Here is a 19,191-nt window from a genome sequence, read left to right on the forward strand (position 1 = left end):
GTACAAGGGAAGCCTCATGTGTCCTGGCTCCTGACAGAATGAAGGCAGAAGTTGTCTTGCTATTTGTTAGTGACTGTTAATGGCTCTAGGGCTTCCTAGGTGGGTTGGAGCTGAGCAGGATATCCAATTAGACACATGTGGCTCTGCTTCTAATTTCACAGGTATTTGGTTGGAGGCATGGCATTTTTCTTGCCCCTGGAACACTGGGGTGGTCACCTGCTGTGTCTTGTCACCTGGAATGGTGCAAACACATAGATCTAAGAGGTGAAGGCTATCACATTAGAGCCTAAGAGTTCAGGAGTCTCTGTAGAGCTAATGATCTTTACTGACTCATATATTGAAACAGCAATATAGTAGTGAGTGCTAAACAAAATTCAATTTATGCTTATTGAAAATATATCAAACTTTTGAACAATATTTTGTATAATTACATTTTCCCTCTGAAATGAAATATATAATGTAGAATTATGTTTGTATAGTAAAACTTTCTTTTTAAAACATCTTCACTGAACAGCAATCAATACACAAAACTGCACATACTAATGCATACAATTTGAAGAGTTTAAACATGTCACAATCCCATGAAACTTTCACTATAATCAAGGAACTAGATCTATCTGCCACTTCCCAAGGTTTCCTTGTCTATTCTTTCTGTTCATCTGTTCTTGTTTATGGTGGGAACAATTCTTTTGATATCTACCCTCTTAAATATTTTAGGTGCATCACACATTTTTATTAGCTGTGGTTTTGTTTTGTACCGAAGGTCATTAGACCTCATTCATCTTACATAACTGAGATTTTTATACTCTCTGAAAACCACCCCAACATTTCCACTGATGACAGGAAACAGTGCTGGCGTCATTTGCAAAGCTTTGTGCAGTCACACGTCTCTTTTAATAGCCACAGAGGCTATTAAGCGTGGTGGCATATGCCTTTAATCCCAGCACTGAGGAAGCAGAAACAGGGGATCTCTGTGAGACTGAGGCTGACCTGGTCTCCATAGTGAATTTCAGGCCAGCTGGGACTATAGGGAGACCCTGTCTCAAAAAGTCAAAAACCAAAAGAAACCAAAACAAATGGCCACAAGGCCTTTCTTTTGGATGAGGAAGCTGAGGCTTAGAGATTAGCTAAGTGGGTTGCAGGTCTTCACTTCATCCTTTCGATCACCTCACCCCTGGTCCATCATGAAAGGATGGTTATGACCATCTAGTGATGACAGAAGTATGTTGGCTTTGCACCATACCCTGTGTCATAGACTCTACACAGATGAACTCACTTAATCCTCATCAGACTCCTGATAGGTACAAATGACCATCCTTACCATTTCACAGGGAGGAAACTGAGGCTCAGAGAGATGAAGGCAGTAGTCAGGGTCACACAGCTAACATGGATGAGAGGAGGTATTTGAACACACTCAGAAGGTTTATTCACAACACATACTGGTTTGGAATAGCACAGTCTCCACACCGCTCTGCTCTTTTCTTTTTAAAATTTTCTTTATTTTTATTTTATGTGTATGAGTGTATTGCCTGCATGTATGTAAGTATACCCATGTTGTCCGATGCCCACGGTGGTCAGAAAAGGACATTGGATACCCTGGAAGTGGAGTTACAGACAGTTCTTAGCCACCACGTGGGTACTGGGAATTGAACGCAGGTCCTCTGCAGAAGCGGCCAGTGCTCTTAACTGCTGAGCTACCTCTCTAGCCCCTATTTTCTTATCTATATGGGGAAATTGGAAATCCTACAGTGGTCTGGGCTGAGAATGTAACTTGGTGGTAGAGTACTGGGTCCAGTTCCTACAAACACACACACACACACACACACACACACACACAGAGAGAGAGAGAGAGAGGGGGGGGGTTTAGTATTCAAGCTAGTCCTGGAACCCACCCCAGTATTCTGTTTCCTCTATCAGCTTCATCTTGCAGAGCTAATGGCTTTACATATCCCTGGGTGTCCTGTCCCACCTTAGGAAGGATGCAAGGTAAAATTACCATCCCTCTCCCCACCCTTCTCTGCCTTTCAACACTTTGTAAACTATTTTTTCCTGCTCTATCTTTTTAGCCTCATGCAGCTGCTCATTTGGATAAGATCTGGTACCTAGGAGTCTCTCTGATGTGCAACATCACAACCCAGTCCCTTCCCAGGGGAAGTCTAGGGAGAGGACCCGAGGAAGGGGGAATGTGTCCCATTAAATTGGCCTCCTGCAATCTGCAGAGTTTAATCTAAACTTGAAAGTGCTTTTGATCAGCTTTCAGTCTGCTCCCTCCTTCCGGCCCACCCCTGTCTTTGGACCCAGCACCCTTTCTTTCCCCTGTGTTCAGAGTTGTATATGATTAGATGTGGGGAGGGGCCTGAGTAGTCTCTTCTTTTATCTCCATCTCCCAGCTGTTTTTCTAACTAGACAATGCTACATCCAATTCTGCTTCTAGAAGCTTAGAATCGGGGCAGCTGAATCGCTACCTGACCTGGCATCTCTTTATTTTTTTTAAAAAATATTTTACTTATTATTTTTACTTTATGTGTATGAGTGCATTGCCTGCATGTATGTAAATGCACCCATGTGCAGTGCCCACAGAGGTTAGAAGAGGGCGTCAGATCCCCTGTAACTGGAGTTACAGTTGTTAGCTGCCACGTGGGTGCTAGGAATTGAACCTGGGTCCTTTACGAGACAAGCCAGTGCTTTTATGTTCTGAGGCATCACTCCAGGCCCTTGGCATCTCTTTCTAAAACATCTACCCAGCAACAACCGCCTTCCTCCTTTCTCCCTCACCTTGCCTTTCAGCCCATGTCTAGCCCCAACCTTGCCCTTCTTCTCAGACTCTTGCACTTCTTCTCCTGGGACTGTGTCTGGAAGCTTTGCAATGACAGCTCCCCTGCTAAGCAAAGCAAGGTCTGATAACCCAGCATCCTGGGATTTTCAGGGAAAATACCATCTCAGCACTCTGAAGGCCTTACTACATGTTCATTTGCAGAATGAAGGTTTTACGGAGAGAGGGATAGAATGCTTACTCCATCAGTGCATTCCTCATGAGGCAATATCCATCCACACAGAAGAACCCTCAGGTTCTCCTCCCCAGTGGAACTATGAACCGCTATTCTTATAAATCAACCAAGTGCATATTCATACCTGGAGGGTAGAAAAACTCTGGGCTAGGCTGGGAAAGCTGGCTGAAGATTCGGTGTGGAAGAGACCTAGAGGTGAGAGCTGGTCCTTCCACCTCCTCACTGTGCTGTGGAAACTTGGGCAGGTTCCTGACCTCTCTGAGCCTCAGCTTTCTCACCTGGATCCTCAAGCATGTGTGAGTTGGGGATATGTAAGAATTCTGTGCTGGACATTACATGAGGCAGTATTTGAAGGATTCCCCGGACTAGTGAAGGCATTCGATAAGTTCATTTCTCACTCTCTTCCCTTCAGGTCGTTTACAAGTAGGAATTTGAGAGTTTTGGAAACTAATACTCTGTCCTCTACCTCCTTGTCATGAAATACAACTGTATAATTTTGGGAAAAAATACCTCTATGGACTACTTTTTTGATATTTCTTATTTTTATCAATAAAGCAAAGATAAGTCTAGCTCTGATAGTGGTGAGGATGCAACTGTAATACAGTTAGTACCTCTTGAAAACAAGACCATTTCAAATAAGTATGCCATGTTGAAGAACACATATTTGCAATGCTTCCTACTTTTCGAGACATTTCTATGAACCTAGCACATGAGAAAACCCTGGGTTTTCAAGTTTTATTAATTATAAACCATTATATTTTTTTCTTTGTGGTACTGGGGATTGAACCCAGGGTCTTGTATATGCTAGGCAAATACTCTACCACTGAGCTACATCTGTAGCTCTATAAAGTGCTCTTCTGCATTCATTAAAGTCAGAGCACTTTTGTTCTTGCAGGCTAAGAGTCCAGCTCGTGCAGTTGTGTATTTTGAAAAGTAATTCCCACCTTTCCCTATATTGCTTTATCATGCAAATGTTTCATTAATCCAGATCTTTTTATATATGTCCAATCTCACACATGCATTGAGATGTTAAGATTTGAGACAGAACAAAAAGGAAAGTCATGTTTACCTTTCATGCAAGCATAAGCGTGATTAGACCAGGGAAGGCAGCTGAGGCCCTCGGGGGCGGTGGAAGGGTGAAGCATCTCTTTGGCCTTAGACTGGTGTTTGAGATTCTGCCATTACACCTGCATCACTTAGTTCTGATCTTGGATTCCCTATGTGAACACAGTTCTTACTAGCAACTAACTCATGTAGTCATTCATATTATCCACATCTATCCATTACCTACCAGGCAACCATAGCTACAGTATGCATCCTTTATGAGGAGGATGAACTTCCGTAAGGAATGTTGAGACTGATGGTATTAGGGTTAGCTTTGTCGACTTGATACAACCTAGACTCACCTGGGAATAGAATTTCAATAAGGGATTATCAATATTGGGTTGGCCTTTGAGAATGTCTGTGGGGGGATGTTTTAATTAAATTAATTGATGTGGGGGGACATAGCTCACTGTGGGTGGCACCATTCCCTAGGCAAGGGGTCCTGAACGGTATGAGTATACAGAAATCGAGCTGAGCACCAGCAAGCAAGCATGCATGCATTTCTCTCTGCTCTTAACTGTGGATGTGATATGCTAGCTGTTTGAAGTTCCTGCCCTCATTGTCCCACAATGATGGATTGTGACCTGGAGTTATAAGCTGAAGTAAATACCCTTGCCCCCTAAGTTATTGTGGTCAGGGTGTTTTATCATGGTAACAAATGAAATGGAAACGTAAGATGTATTTGGGAGCAAAAGAGGAAAAAGTACCAAGAAAGGGAGATGACTTTAGAAGTTGGTGCATCAGACAGTTCATTTGTGTGGTGCGAATTGTCTTTTAACTCACCCTGTTTTCACTGCTTTTCACTGGGATTATGGAAGTGACTTCCCTTACTGCACTCCCTCCTCTAGAATTAACCTCACTGTCACCAGGTTGGTTTGCTTAGATCCAAAGCAGATCATGAGAGGTGATGGCCATTTCTACCTATAGTGTAGGATGGACCAATGCAGGATTTCTCTGCCCCTCCTCACCCCCCGTGCCCTCCTCCATCTTTGAGAACTGAGAGTCTAGATCTTTGGCTTTCCCTATCGTGGAGATGACTCTATGGAGTATCTTTTCCTTGTGTAGGAAGGGGAGCGGACCTCTGGGCTGAGCTCCCTTTGTATCAGTATCCCAGCCATCGACTGCTGTTGTGCCACCTCAGTATCCTGCTTCTGAGAAAGCTCCTGACTGCAGTTCTTGGTGACCACCTGTGCTTTTCCATATATTTCAGAGCTGCTGGCAAAGGTGCAGGCAGGCCCCATTATATGTGACCATGAGTCTGTTGTGAAATCTGCCTTTGTCATCTCCTGTGGCTGTTGGGTCTCTCTGTGTGGGAGGGGTGGGGGTGGAGGCTTTGTCACTGTGTATTCAGTACTGCATATTTTAGAAGAGCAATACAGAAACAGGTGGTTGATTAAATAAACATGTCACTAGTGGTCAAGGCAATACAAGCAGAAATTCAATATCTATTGGGACCTATTAAAGAACTTTGATTTACAGTCAAGATTCTCATTATGGCTCCAACACTGAATTTGAACAGATCCTTGCCCCTCCCTGAGCTTCAGTGTTCTTGCTAAAGTAGAGAAGGAAGGGTGGGTAAATGCCATAAACTTTAAATCTAAACTCTGTGCATTGCTAAATCTCCAATAGTCTATAGTCACAGGTTGTTTTTCTCCCCCCACATTTTAACACTTCTGAAATTGATTTGCATTTTACAATCAATGGCATGTCATAGTTTAATTGGCAACATTTTTTCTTTGTGGGTGATGCATAAAATTACAGTGTGTCATGCAACGGATGGCATTCAAAATCTGATGAATTATGTGACATCCTTTATTCTTTCTTCTTTCTCGTGACCATGTGAACCAAGTAGAAGAGTCAAGTATCCCAGAAGCTAGTGTCTTCTTTCCACATCAGTTTTCAGATCAAGCCATCCGGTTTAATCATTAGGATTAGATTTAACTGCATAGGGAAAAAAGCCCTTAAAATAACAGTGCCTTTCCAGGAGTCATTTATTGTTTTCTCACACACAGGAATTACAGGAGAAGGCGTGGGAACTTCATAGGGGAACCTCAGAATAACCCCTCATCATATTTTCACTTTTTATATCAATGTTCTAGTTTGTGTTCAAGGTCACTTAGGTCAAGAAGGTGAATGGAACTTCTGCTCAGTTTTTTGTTCGTTTATTTTGAGACAGGATCTCCTTGTAGGCACAGCTGGTTTGGAACTCACTATGTAGATCAGGTTGGCTTCCATCTCGCAGAGATCTGCCCTGCCCGCCTCTACCTCCTGAGTGCTGGGATTAAAGGCATGTGCCACCATGCCTGACCATTCCAAGGTGGCTGGTGGAAATTTCATGGGATCCCACCTCAAGGTGAAGCAGTATAGGCAAGCAATGGATGCTGAGGGAGGGAGACTCAATTTTCTCTGGGACAGGTCCAGAAGTGATCTAATCCCAAGTAGGCAGTCTCAAACACCGGTACATCTGAGTACCAATAAATGAACTCAATGCATCATATATATGTGTGTGTGTACATTTATAAATATATGTATGTATATGTAACAGTGATGGAAGGACAAGAACAAGAAATCAAGAGGAGACGGGGTGACGTGGGAGGAGTTGGAGGCGGATGGGAGGGACGGAAGTGGTGCGAATGCAACACCCTTGTCTGAAATTCTGAAATAGAAATGAGTTTTTTTGAGATTGAATGTTCATCAACAGGAATGGACAAAAATGTGGTACATATATAGCATAAAATTTTATTCAGCTGTAAATAAAGACGAAATTATAACATGAAGAAGTGGATGGAACTTCAGCTTCTCGCCACCAAGCGGCAGAAAGGGAGAGAGAGAAGGACACTAAACCCTCACCTGTTGACTCAGTTTCTCTCAGGATTTCTTGGACTTGTTTGCCGAAGGAATTTCTATTGCTTCCTCAGAATTTGGCCATATGATCACCTCAATTGAAATGGAGACTTTTGTGTATATAGGTGTATGTGTTTGTGCGTTCGTGTGTGTCCAGGTGCACATGTGTGCCTGCATGTGGATGCAAGAGGTCAGCCTCTGGTGTTATTCTTTAAGAGCTGTCTACTTTGTTTGAGAGATTGATTTCTCATTGCCCTGGAGCTCACCAAGTAGGCTAGGCTGGTTTTTCAGCAAGTCCCAGGGATCTGCCTGTTTTTACTTTCCTCGTTCTGGGATTAGGAGTATGTGCCACCAGTCCTGGATTTTTGAAACATGGAGTTCTGAGGATGAAACTCAAGTCTTCATACATGTCAAACACTTTACCAACTGAACCATCTTCTAAGCCCCAGGGAGATTTTTTAATATAAGAATTTTTGCTTCATATGTTGCTTCATTAATTAAAATTAGGGTCTTCTACCAAGGGGTGAAATGTGGGCAAGCTGTGGGGTAAGCAACCAGCAGCCCCTGATATACTGGTGACCACTGGAGACAATCTGTCTGGCTATCGGGAGACACTATGCCTAATTTCATCTTTTCTTGTTTGGCTTCAGTTTTTTTCCTCTGTATAATATAGTTAATAATGTTTCTATCTAAATGAAATAACTTTTTTTGAAAATTATATGAGACATGGTTATGAAACAGTTTCTTTAATAAAATCATCTCTAAAATGAAGGGATTCTGTTTCTTTCATTTATATAAAAAAAAAATCCTTTAAAAGAGAAAGACCATAATGCATAATTTCACTTTTCACTCAGCTCCTAGTCATTTACTCTTTTCATCAAACGTGAAAAGATGCCTCCAGGTCTTCCAATCTGTGACTTGCTGCCCAGCCTGGACCACAATCATATCTTTGGATTTACGGACAACTATGTCTTTCCTCATGGAGTTGTCCTTGTTTCTACCCTGGTTCCTACCTGCCTTCAGGCCATTCTTTTCCCTCTAATGCAATTCCTCTTTTCCCTTCTGTGAGTAACACATGCCCAGCACTTCTGGACTCTGGCTTAGCTGGGATTTCCATATGAATGCAGGCGTAACCCTGAGGATAGGGGAAATGCTGCCAGGGTCAGTTTGCCTGGTTTAACTTCAGTGCTAAATTTTATGTCTTTAGAAAACCCCCATCCTGGGCTGGAGAGATGGCTCAGTGGTTAAGAACATTGGTTGTTCTTGCAGAAGACCTAGGTTTGAATCCCAGCACCCACATGGCAGCTAACAACTGTCTGTAACTCCAGTTCCAGGGGATCTGACAGCCTGTTCTGTCCTCCCCGGGCATGGGTGCACTTACCTACACTCAGGCAATATGCACATACACATTAAAAAAAAAACAAAAAACCCATCCCATCACTAATACCTTGTTATTATTTTTTTTTTTTTAGTAGAAACCTAGAAACTATTTGGGATTCCTGAAATTCACTCTATGAAGATGACAGTGAAATGGATAATGCATGTGCACAGACTAAACACAACTCTTGACATAAAGGCAGGAGTTTTGTAGGACCGTGTAATGGAGAATCCTGTAAAGTTAGAGTCAATAGGAACATTGGTTTCATCCCCCTCTTTGTATGGATGCCAGAGGGTGAGGAGTGACATCCCTATGGTCACAGTGCTGGTATGAATAGCAAAGGTGAGACACAGACCTTCTGACTCACAAATGCCAATTTTTAAATCCACGTTCCAACATACCTTCAAACAGATAAATTTATATCTTCAAAATTTTCACTAAAAATTAAATGCTTGCTGGGCTCTGGTGGCTCATGCCTATAACCACAGCTACTCAGGAAGTTGAGCAGGAGGATCACAAGTTCAAGGCCTGTTGGGCTACAGAGTGAGCTCTGAATCAGCTTCAGCAAGACTCAAAGTGAAAAATTGAAAAGGGGGCTGTGTATGTACCTCAGTAATAGACCACTTGCCTAGCATGCGCATGGCCCAGTAGTGAAGAAAACAATGTTTATGGTGGTAAAAAGGTGAGTTCCTTCTCATTCGATAGCATGTTTCTAGTACTAGAGAAACTGGTCCTAGAGGCTGGTTGTAATCGTCTCTGTCACAGCACTTGAAGCAATCTTCAGTGGTGACAGAAGCTATAGTGTGCTCATGACACTGCCTGACTCCCTAGGCGAGTGGGGTCAGCGTGGGGCTGTCCCCTGACAAGATTCAGAACAAGGCAGATGTCCCAGACATGGCTGTCCACAGGGTGCCAACAGCTGTCTCTGTTGGGAAGTGCTAGGCAGCAACTGATAACAAGGTGAAGTCTTTGACAGCATAGTGGCTTGGGTCCTGCATTGAGAAATGCCAGTGAAGATAATGAAATCCCCTGGGATACTGAAGCAGGGACAATGGAGCTCTCTGCTAGATGCTAACGGAATGTACCTAATGCTACAGGCAACATGGTAATAGAGCTGCACACTGGCTGATGACAACTGCTCCTCAGATTCTCTTCAAGAAAGAGCCCAGGTCCCAACTACCAGGCTTGTGGTTGAGTTTCAGTATTCAGGTGCCAAGTCTTCTAGAGTTACTGCAGCTTCTGGGCTGACACTGTCTTCTCCTTGAGGAATCCCTGTGACTAAGTGAATAATTTTCTCTTTCCTATTAATTAACCCAATAAACATTTACCATCTTTGTTATGTGTGTGGTAAAATAAAAGGCAGACAGAAAAGGTGAAGGTATATCAAAGGAAAAAGCATGTGATTAGGGAGGAAGGTGAGGCTGTCAGAGCCCCACCTCAGTGAGCTTGATCATGTATAGAAGACAGTGCTGAGGACGCATGCCTGGTCATGACCAAGATGCAAGGAAGAGAGAGACAGAGGATCAAGAGCAAGTTTTATGTATGTGTTTGTTGTGGCTTTAAAATTAAAAGCAAAGAACAGTTGTATGAGAACTGGGGTGACATGGATGGCTTTCAGGACCTTCTGGTCTTTGGTTTTTTATCTCTAGCCTTCCAGTTCCTCCATATCCCAGGGTAATACGCACTTTTGGATCTCATCAGGCTGATCCCCATGCCTATGACATTTTCCCCCTTTCTACCTCTTAGCATAAATAACTGAAACTTAATTTAGCCTGCCACTTCCTTGGGAGGTCCTTGATCATCTACGGTGTGGTCTAACCCCTTTTTAGGTATTGCATTAGTTACTTTTCTTGTTGCTGTGATCAAATAGCTGACAGAAGGGAAGGAACTGAAGGAAGGAAGGGTTTATTTCGATTCATGGTTCAGAGGGTATAAATGTCATTGTAGCAGGAAAGGGAGAGCGGTGGGAATAGCTCCTGTGTATGGCTGGTCAGATTGTGGTAACAAGGCAGAATTGGAGAACTGGTATGGACAGCAGAGTTGGGTATCACCTTCAAGTGCTGTCCTTGGTGATTTACATCTGCTGGCTAAACCACTCGTCTCGAGACTTCCACAGCCTCTCCAAAAGGATATCACTATCTAGGGACCAAGTACTCAGACACGTGGGCACATGAGGGATATTTCAGATATAAACCATGTCATTCTGCCCTTGGCCTTATAGACCCACGCCTATCTCCTAAGGTAAATTAAATTCAGTTCAACTTTAATTTAAGAGTTTTCATAATTTTAATGATTCCAACACGGTTCAAAATACCATTCATTAAGAAATTTAAGGCAAACTAAAATAAAATAAAACTAGTTATGTACTCCCAAATGTTAATGGTAATGAACTGCAACTGATGATAGAGTCTTTATTACCTTCTGAAACCTTGTGAGCACAGCATTAATTGTTTGCATTTTTATATTGGTACCTGGTCCTCTGTATTCTCACTAGAATAGTTCATTAAGCCGTCTTTACAGCATTCTAATCCACTGCTTCATAATGTCCACCATTCTGAAAATCAGTTCCAAGGGTCCTAGAACTATATAGCCAGGCGTAACCTGCAATAACGGGTTTGATCAGCAGTGACCCCACTCTCAGTATCTATTTTCTGTACTAGTAATTTTTCTTGTTCCTGTGACCATACATCTGTCAGAAGCGACTTGAAGGAGGAGGGATTAGTTCTGGCTTATGGTGCAGGAGATATAGTTCATTGTGGTGGGAAAAGAATGGTGGTGATGATGGGAGTGGCTACTGTTTGTCCTGGTGGGAACGTGTGACTGTCACACTGTGGTAGCTCCCACTGGAGCTACAAGTAGATTATCACCTATGGTTCAAGTTTAGTAACCCATTTCTGCAAACTAAGCCACATATCCCAAAAATTCCACAGCTTCCCGAAACAGAGTTGCCATCTTGAGGCCCAATATTCAAACACAGAAGTCTGTGAGGGACATTTTGTGTCCAGCCTGACAGATATAATTATGCTCTTCACCTGTTACACTTGCAGAATAACTAGTCTCTGTTTCTGGTTTTCTTGCCATGTGTTAAGCCCTATAAGGTCAGTGGATGTCTGCTGTGTCATTTAAGTTTCCTCAGTGTCCAGCATGGATCCTGGTAAAAGGTAGGCACTCGATTATTGTTAGATGAGTGAATTAACAATAAAATTAACGTTGAACGGAGAAGTAGGCAACAGCACTTGAATAGTCCTAAAAACAGAATCAAAGAGATGTGATTTTATTGTTAAACAATGGGGAAACCTCATACTTATTCATGAAAACAGAGTCTTGCAATCCTCTTTGGTAAACATTAATAACATTTTAGATCTCTATGATATTTCCAGCTTTCATATCTATAGCCATTATTTCATTATCCTCTTAATGATTACTTGAGAGCATCTAGGATACTTGCTTTATCCCCTGTAGGATGTGTGAACCTCAGGGAGGTTAGTGGGGTAATAAGGTCATTACCCAAACTTGTGGAAGAATCAACTCAATTCCAGGTCTAATGACTCCACATTGCTGATCGTTTTTCCCTATTGTGATAACACTTTTTGTTAGAAAAAGAACATCTTGTATAGTTGAAATAATTGAGAAACCATAAAAGACAGCAAATAAGAGTGAAAATATTGTACATTCTCAGGCATCCACAGCACAAGCAGATCAAAATAAGTAAGAATAAAGCTGCTGGTTTTAAGGAATGCGTTATTACTTGAGACAGTCAATCATTTCTAAGCAAAATAATGGAATATATTCAAATAGTCTTTGGAAAGAAGGTGGCAATTTCTGTCCTTATAAATAGTTACAGGGAGATTTTTTTTTTTGCTTCTCTTACTGCTGTGTTTCTATTACTTACTTCATTTGTGATTCTCTTTTGTCTGAGATTCAAAAGAAAATATAAGGCAAACACAGAGCTATCCCTTCCTAGCAAAAGTGAAAGGTTTCTGTGTGTAAATACTAGATATTCTGTTTTGAGTTGCTGAGGATTGAAACTAGGGCTTCACAGAGGCTAGCCAAGCACTCGACCACTGAGTTATAGCTCTAACCCTTGTAGATATATTTACTTAGCATCTTTTGAAGTCTCCAAATTAATACAAAGGTAGAGGCGGTAGTCTACAAGTATGCCTTTTTTTGTTAGGAGAAATGATACAAGCTGATATCAGTTCTTTTGAGGATAGCATGGGGATAGAATTCAGGACAAACATTCTAAGCCTGCCTTATCATCAGAATTACTTGGAAGTAGTGTTTAACTTGAGGGTAATATTTAAAAATAAGTTACTCTTGGAAACTTAGGCTCTATTGGTTTGAGGAGAGGTACTAGGAATCTTTTAAATCTAATACCTCTTTTTTTAAAACAAAGTTTTTTAAATAAATATTTTATTTATTATTTTTATTTTGTGTGTATGCATGTATTGCCTGCATGTAGGTAAGTGCACCTGTGTCATGCAATGCCCATGGAGAACAGAAGAGACTGTTGGGTCCCCTGGAACTGGAGTTAGAGACAGTTGTTAGCTGCCATGTGGGTGTTGGGATTCAAACCTGGGTCTTCTGCAAGACCAATCGGTGTTCTTAACCACTGAGCCATCTCTCCAGCCCAATGTAATACCTCTTAAGTGAGTCTGATGATTTGCATATATGAGTTTCCAGACATAAGGAAAGAGTAATGTCACAAGGTTCTTTCTTAGATCACAGATCATCAATGGATAAAATATGATGAAATCTATTCCAAGTAGTGAAGATTGTGTTTGACATCTAAAAATCAAAGTTTTCTGGGTCATTGTTGTTAGGTTTTACAGCTGGGTAGGACCATTCATTGGATTCTTATCATTACTGGCACAATAGTGGCACTTTCTTGTCTTTTGGGAAATCAACAGTTGTCTAATTGAAATTAAAGTCCTATCAATGGGAGGGAACTCATGTATGGTACTGTAAACATAGCCAAATTCATATGGAGAGGTTATATATTCTAGAGAAAAACCTACTTTGCCACATCCCTAGACAAGTGTAGTTTCTTGCTTTATTCTAAATATACATCCTAATATTTATATCCTAATATTTATGTACCTTTCACCCCACATTAAAGAACTTCTTTGACCAGAACTGGTCAAATGCAGAGGATGTGAATTTGTGAGATGCTTGACCCTAGGTGACACATCTTCAATGTAACCTCTATACATAGGAGGAATTCATCTCTCAACTCTCACAAGAGAAATTCCTTTGTGCAGCAGATGGTGAGTAACACAGAAACCCACAAGTGACCAATATACAGAGAACAAGAGGCCACTGAGTACTTATCCCTGAATAGGACACATATTTCAAACCTCTACCTCCCAAGGCTCAGGGACCATTGAGAAAGAGAAAGCGGAAAGATTTTAAGAACCAGAGAATGTAGATCACTACAAGGAAGCAGAGTCTTCCAGACAGCTGGTCAGTTACTCATATGAACTCACAGCAATGGTGACAGCATGCACAAGTCCTATTCAGGCTCAAACCAGACAAAATCCCAGCATAGACATGGGGAAGTGGGTAAGAAATTCCAAACCACCCTAAGGATTTTGGCAATTTATGGCTGTTGGGAGGAGGAAAGATAGTGTCTTACAGGGATGGGCCTCTTGGTGGGCCCAGTGGATGGACCTACACTGAAAGACATTTGGGGACACAATGCAGATAGGAGAGGGGATTTAAATACCATCAAAACTAAATTTTATGAAAATCACAAAAATTCAGTAAAAATAAAATCAAGCAGTGTAATTGATTATATCAAGAAACTAAATAAAGAAAATCTTCTGATCATATCAACTGGTGCAGAAAAGGTTTTTGAAAAAAATCCAAAACTAATTTATGATAGAAACTTTCAGCAGGATAGGAATAGAGGGAGATATTATCAAGTTGGTAAAGAGCATTTAGGAGAAAAAAATAAAAACTACAACTAACATAGTACTTTATGGTAAAAGACTGTAGTCTTTCCTGAGATTGGGAGCAGGGAAAAGGTGTCATTCTTCATCAACACAGCACTGAAACACTAGCCACTTCAATAAGACGACAAAAAGAAGGAAAAGACATAAAAATTGAAAGGAAGAAATACAACGACTTCTAATTATAGAAGAAAACTCCAGAGAATCAACAGAAAATAAAACAAAGCAGGAATCAAAACTGTAGGAAACTCGCAAGTGAGTTCAACAAGAGCATACATGATTAACATATAAAAATCAAACACATATTTTATATACTAAGAATGAACATGCAGAAATGGAAATTAGGATCTCATATTGGGAAATAAGAAAGCAATAATTAAGTAAATTTAAAAAGATAGAAAAAAATAGGACACTGTGTCAAGGATTCGAAATCTCCAGATAATGAAAATATCAATGGTTTGCCAAATTGATGCACAATGTTATTGTAATTCCTATCCAAATCCCAGCAAGGATTTTTATGGATATAGATAATCTTAGTTAAAGTGTATATGTAAGTCACAGGCTCTAGAATAGCTGAAATAATCTTGACAAAGAAGAAAACGAGGGATATAACTCTACTTAGTATTCAGGCTTGCTAGGTAGCAATGGTAACCAGGACACGGTTGAAGCAGGGACGTATATAGCTCAATACAGCAGAGTAGTGAGTCTAGCTAGCTAATGAAATTTTCACCAAAGTACATTATCTAGTGGATGAAGACAAGCATTTTAAGTAATTCATGCTGGAGCGATTGAACATTTTAGTTAAAACAGACATGCATATTAACATATATGACAAATAACAGCACAGAAGCCCCTCATGTTGTGATTTGCCTTGATCATAAATTTGCTTTGAAAAGCACCCAGGAGATTACTAAAACGCAATGCTTTGTCTGTGGGGGTATTTCCAGGGAAGACCAGACTCGAATGTGGTGGCACCCTTCAATAGATTAGAAATTCTAATGGAATAAGAGAGAAAGATGAAGAAAATCTGCTACTTATAAGCGTGATCTTTTTTTCTACTGGTTCATCATAAAATGAGCTGCCCTGTTCTGCTCTGAACTCCCTGCTATGATGACATGAAACCTTGAGTCAAAATAAATAATTCCTCCCTTTAAGTTATTTTTTCAGGTATTAACAATAGTAATGGAAAACTAAAAAGGATAGAGAATTGGTACCAGAAGACGTAGTTACTGTTCTGGTTATTCTTGACAAAGTGGCTCAGGATTTTCTGGAGCTGTTTTTTGGAAATGAATTTGGAAAAGATCATAGAAGTGAGCAGAGAAAGCCTAGGATGTTATAAGCATAGATAATAGACAATTCTGGTGTAAACTCCATAATGCCCAAAGGAGTGAGGGCAGTGGGGTCAGTGCTCATGACATTTCATATGGAAACACAAACTCTATTAGGAATTGGACTAGAAGCTATTTGTCTTACATGGTCTACATTTTGTTCATACCTTAAGACTTTGTGGGAGACTGAGTGCATAATTAATTTAATGGAAGATAATAGGATATGCAATTTGGAAGAAGCTTCAAGACAGCTTAAAAGTCAGCCTACAGCATGGAATTTACTTTCTGTTTATAGCCAGGTTTACAGTATCAACCAGGAGTGAAAAGCAGAGCAGAAAGACGTGGAAAAATTACTACTTGTTAGAAAACCTTCTGCAAAGTTGCGTAAGGAAGGCATGGTTTCCAAAGAAACCAGTAACATTAAAAGAAGGTAAGTTCTTTGCCTTAGGACAACAGGAGAGATGCCTTCAAGGCATCTCAAAAGCTGGTGAGACCCCAGGCATAGCAGACTCAAGGGTATGAAAGAGTAACTCATTTGAAAGACTTTCCCCAGAGAAAAAAACATCTTTTGGATGCTCTGCTCACACAGAGACCCCTAGCAAGCTGATTGTCAAGGACTGACATCACTATGCTCAGCTGCTGGGTACTTAGAGGCCGCAGCAACTGTGGTGCAAGGGGCCTTGCCTACTGTTCAAGTTGGCATCAGGTTTTGGCATTGTCCACACGATATTGAATTCTCCAGGCATGGAGAATAGAAGTTGTGGTATGATGGAGACTTCCATTCAGACTTCAAAGGAAAGCCTACAAAGCCAGGCAACATGTAAAAGTGTTGGAGTCCTTGCATACAGCCCTTTGAGGTGGTGATGCATGGCTTACATGAGTAAATTTGAAGATACCATGGAGACCTCAAGAAGTTAGAGATGCCAAGAATGTAGAATGTCTACCAAAGTAAGGCACAGGCTAAGAGTGGAGCTAGTTCAAGACAGAGGTCAGAGGGCCAGAGCTCTCCAATGTGCCCCAATGTTAAATGTGAAACGACAAAGTTTAGTGTTTCTTCCTGGGTTCCAGTCTTGTTTGGGACCCATCCTTCCTTGCTATTCTTGTATTCTTCTATTTTGGAGTGGAAATATCTACTTTGTGATATTATGTTTTGGAATTATATATTTCTGATGTCTCAGGAGCACAGAGCTAAGAGCTTGCCTTGAGTCTCAGAAGACTTCTGAGTTCAACTTTTGAACAATATTGGAATTGGTGAGAAAATTGAGATGCTTACAGACAAGCTGAATGAATTTTGCATTCTGTGATGGACATGAACCTTTTGGTGGTCAAGGATGGAGTATTATGGTTTAAAGTGGTCTATGTGAATGTCATATTGACAAGGGCTGGATTATGATGCTCAACCTTCATTGTCAACTTGACTGGATTTGGAATCACTCAATACATTGGTGTATATTGTGTCTCTGAAGATGTTTCCAGAGAGGATAAACTAGGGGTCGAAGATCCATTCTGAGTGCGGATGGCACCACCTAATAGGTTGGGGACATGGAGTAAAAAGGGAAGGAGCAGCGTGTTACACAGTTCTGTTATACTCTACTTCCGGATTTCAGTGAAGTCAGCCATTCTGATCTGACATGGGCCCTGCTTTGATGTATCAAAGCTCCTGAAATCATGAACCCCCCAAATAATTTTTCCTTAAAGTTTTCTGCCCCAGGTATTTGTTACATACAAATGCATCTTCTTGAAAACAAAATGGTATCAAAAGCATAAAGAAACCAGAGTAAGATCAGTGGATCATACCCCTGTTGGAATACTGGCTGTGATGTTGCACTGTAGCCTTAGGAGCCTCTATTAGTGGGAGATTTGCAGAAGCTTAAAGAAAATATTTCCAGATTATTTCTTAAATGCGTGTGAATCTATAATCATTGCCACAAGTATTTCAGTTACAAAGGTACAGGTGGTGAATTTCCTTGTTGTTTAAGGAACTTGAACTATGGATGGGTTTCCCTTTTTACTACTAGAAACATTCTCATTAACGCCTTTTGGAGGTTACCAGTAAAATTTTATGAAAATTGCAGTTAGGACACAGTGACGATGTGGTGGAAGGGCTGTGCTTAGAAGGTGACTTAAACTCGAAGCTCTGTAATGGTTTTATGACTCTAACCAAGCAATTTGTCTTCTCTGAAAAAGCTATTATTACTACTATAGTTTTTGTGGTACAGTTCCATTCATGAAACAAATATTTAAATGTCTGGTGTACACTTAGGATCAACAAGATAAATGAACAAGTACCTGCTTTATGGAAGCTGCATTCTAGATCACCAACATGCACACTGAATATATAGCAAATGAATTTATCATACTTTGGAGGATGATATGTATTAAAGAGGAAAATGAAGCAGGGTGAGAGTTGTGTGGGGTGAGTCTGGTGGTGGGTGGTATTTTATTGTGTTTTTAGAATGGTGTGAATTACAATAGAATATTTGAAGAATGTATTGGTCAGCATTCTCTAAAGGAACAGAACTGATAGAACGAATATATATTAAAGGAAATGTATTCAATTTTCTTGTATAATATGATCAGCATAGCTCAACAGTGAATGTCTCACACTGAAGGGCTGAGAACCCAGTAGCTGCTCAGTCTTCAAGGCGAAATGCCTCTGCCGTGCCAATCTGGGGCCAGAGGTCTGGATGATTCCAGGTAAGTCACTTGTCTTCAGTTCACACTGGACTCTTGAAGAAGCTGGCTCCAATAGTGACTGAATCCGCAGTGGCAGTGATGGGGCAGATGAACACACCAGGGAGAGGGAAAGCCAAGTGAGCAAAAATCCAAAATGTTTTCCTTCTTCCTTGTCCTTTTATCTGGGCCATTATCAGAAGGTGCTGCTCACACTTAAGTGGGGGTGGGGGCAGGGGACTCTTCCCACATTAAGTAAAGCAATGAAGACAATCCCCCACAGACATGCCCGCAGACCAACCTGATATAGACGGTCTCATTGAGGCTCTCTTCCTTTCTGATTCTAGGTTGTGTCAAGCTGACAGTTGAAACTATCACAAAGATAGGAAGTGAGACTTGGATTTCAGAATGAAACGTGTCCTAGGAAAGCAGTGGAGAAAATGGCTTATTCTCTTTGACACATGCTTCAGAGATGTGAGGGATGGACTAGAAAATCTCATAGGGAAGCTTTATCCCTTGATTGTCTAAAATACTATATTGACTCAATGTGTATGACATAAAATATATACCTAAATTTTTATGTATGTATTTTAAATGCATTTTTATTGAATTTTTGTGCATTTCATAAAAAAATCTGAATCATCTTTATACCCCCTCCCTCATCTGTACCCCTTGGTAGCCCCTCACACTTGATTTCATGATTCTGTCATATATGTAAAGACCTGTCTGGTCGAGCATTTGTGTCTAGATGTCCCTCAGTGCAAGTTCATCCACTGGAGTCTAGTCAGCCTATCTAGAGTCTCTTCCTTAAGGAAGATCAACTCTCTTTCACCCCACAGTAATCAGTTGACAATTGTTCCTTGGCTAAGATGGGGTCCTGATGCCCATTTCTCCAGTTCTATGCT

This window comes from Nannospalax galili, unplaced genomic scaffold (assembly GCF_000622305.1).
Source record: "Nannospalax galili isolate Female #2095 unplaced genomic scaffold, S.galili_v1.0 scaffold34, whole genome shotgun sequence".
Classification (NCBI taxonomy): Eukaryota; Metazoa; Chordata; class Mammalia; order Rodentia; family Spalacidae; genus Nannospalax; species Nannospalax galili.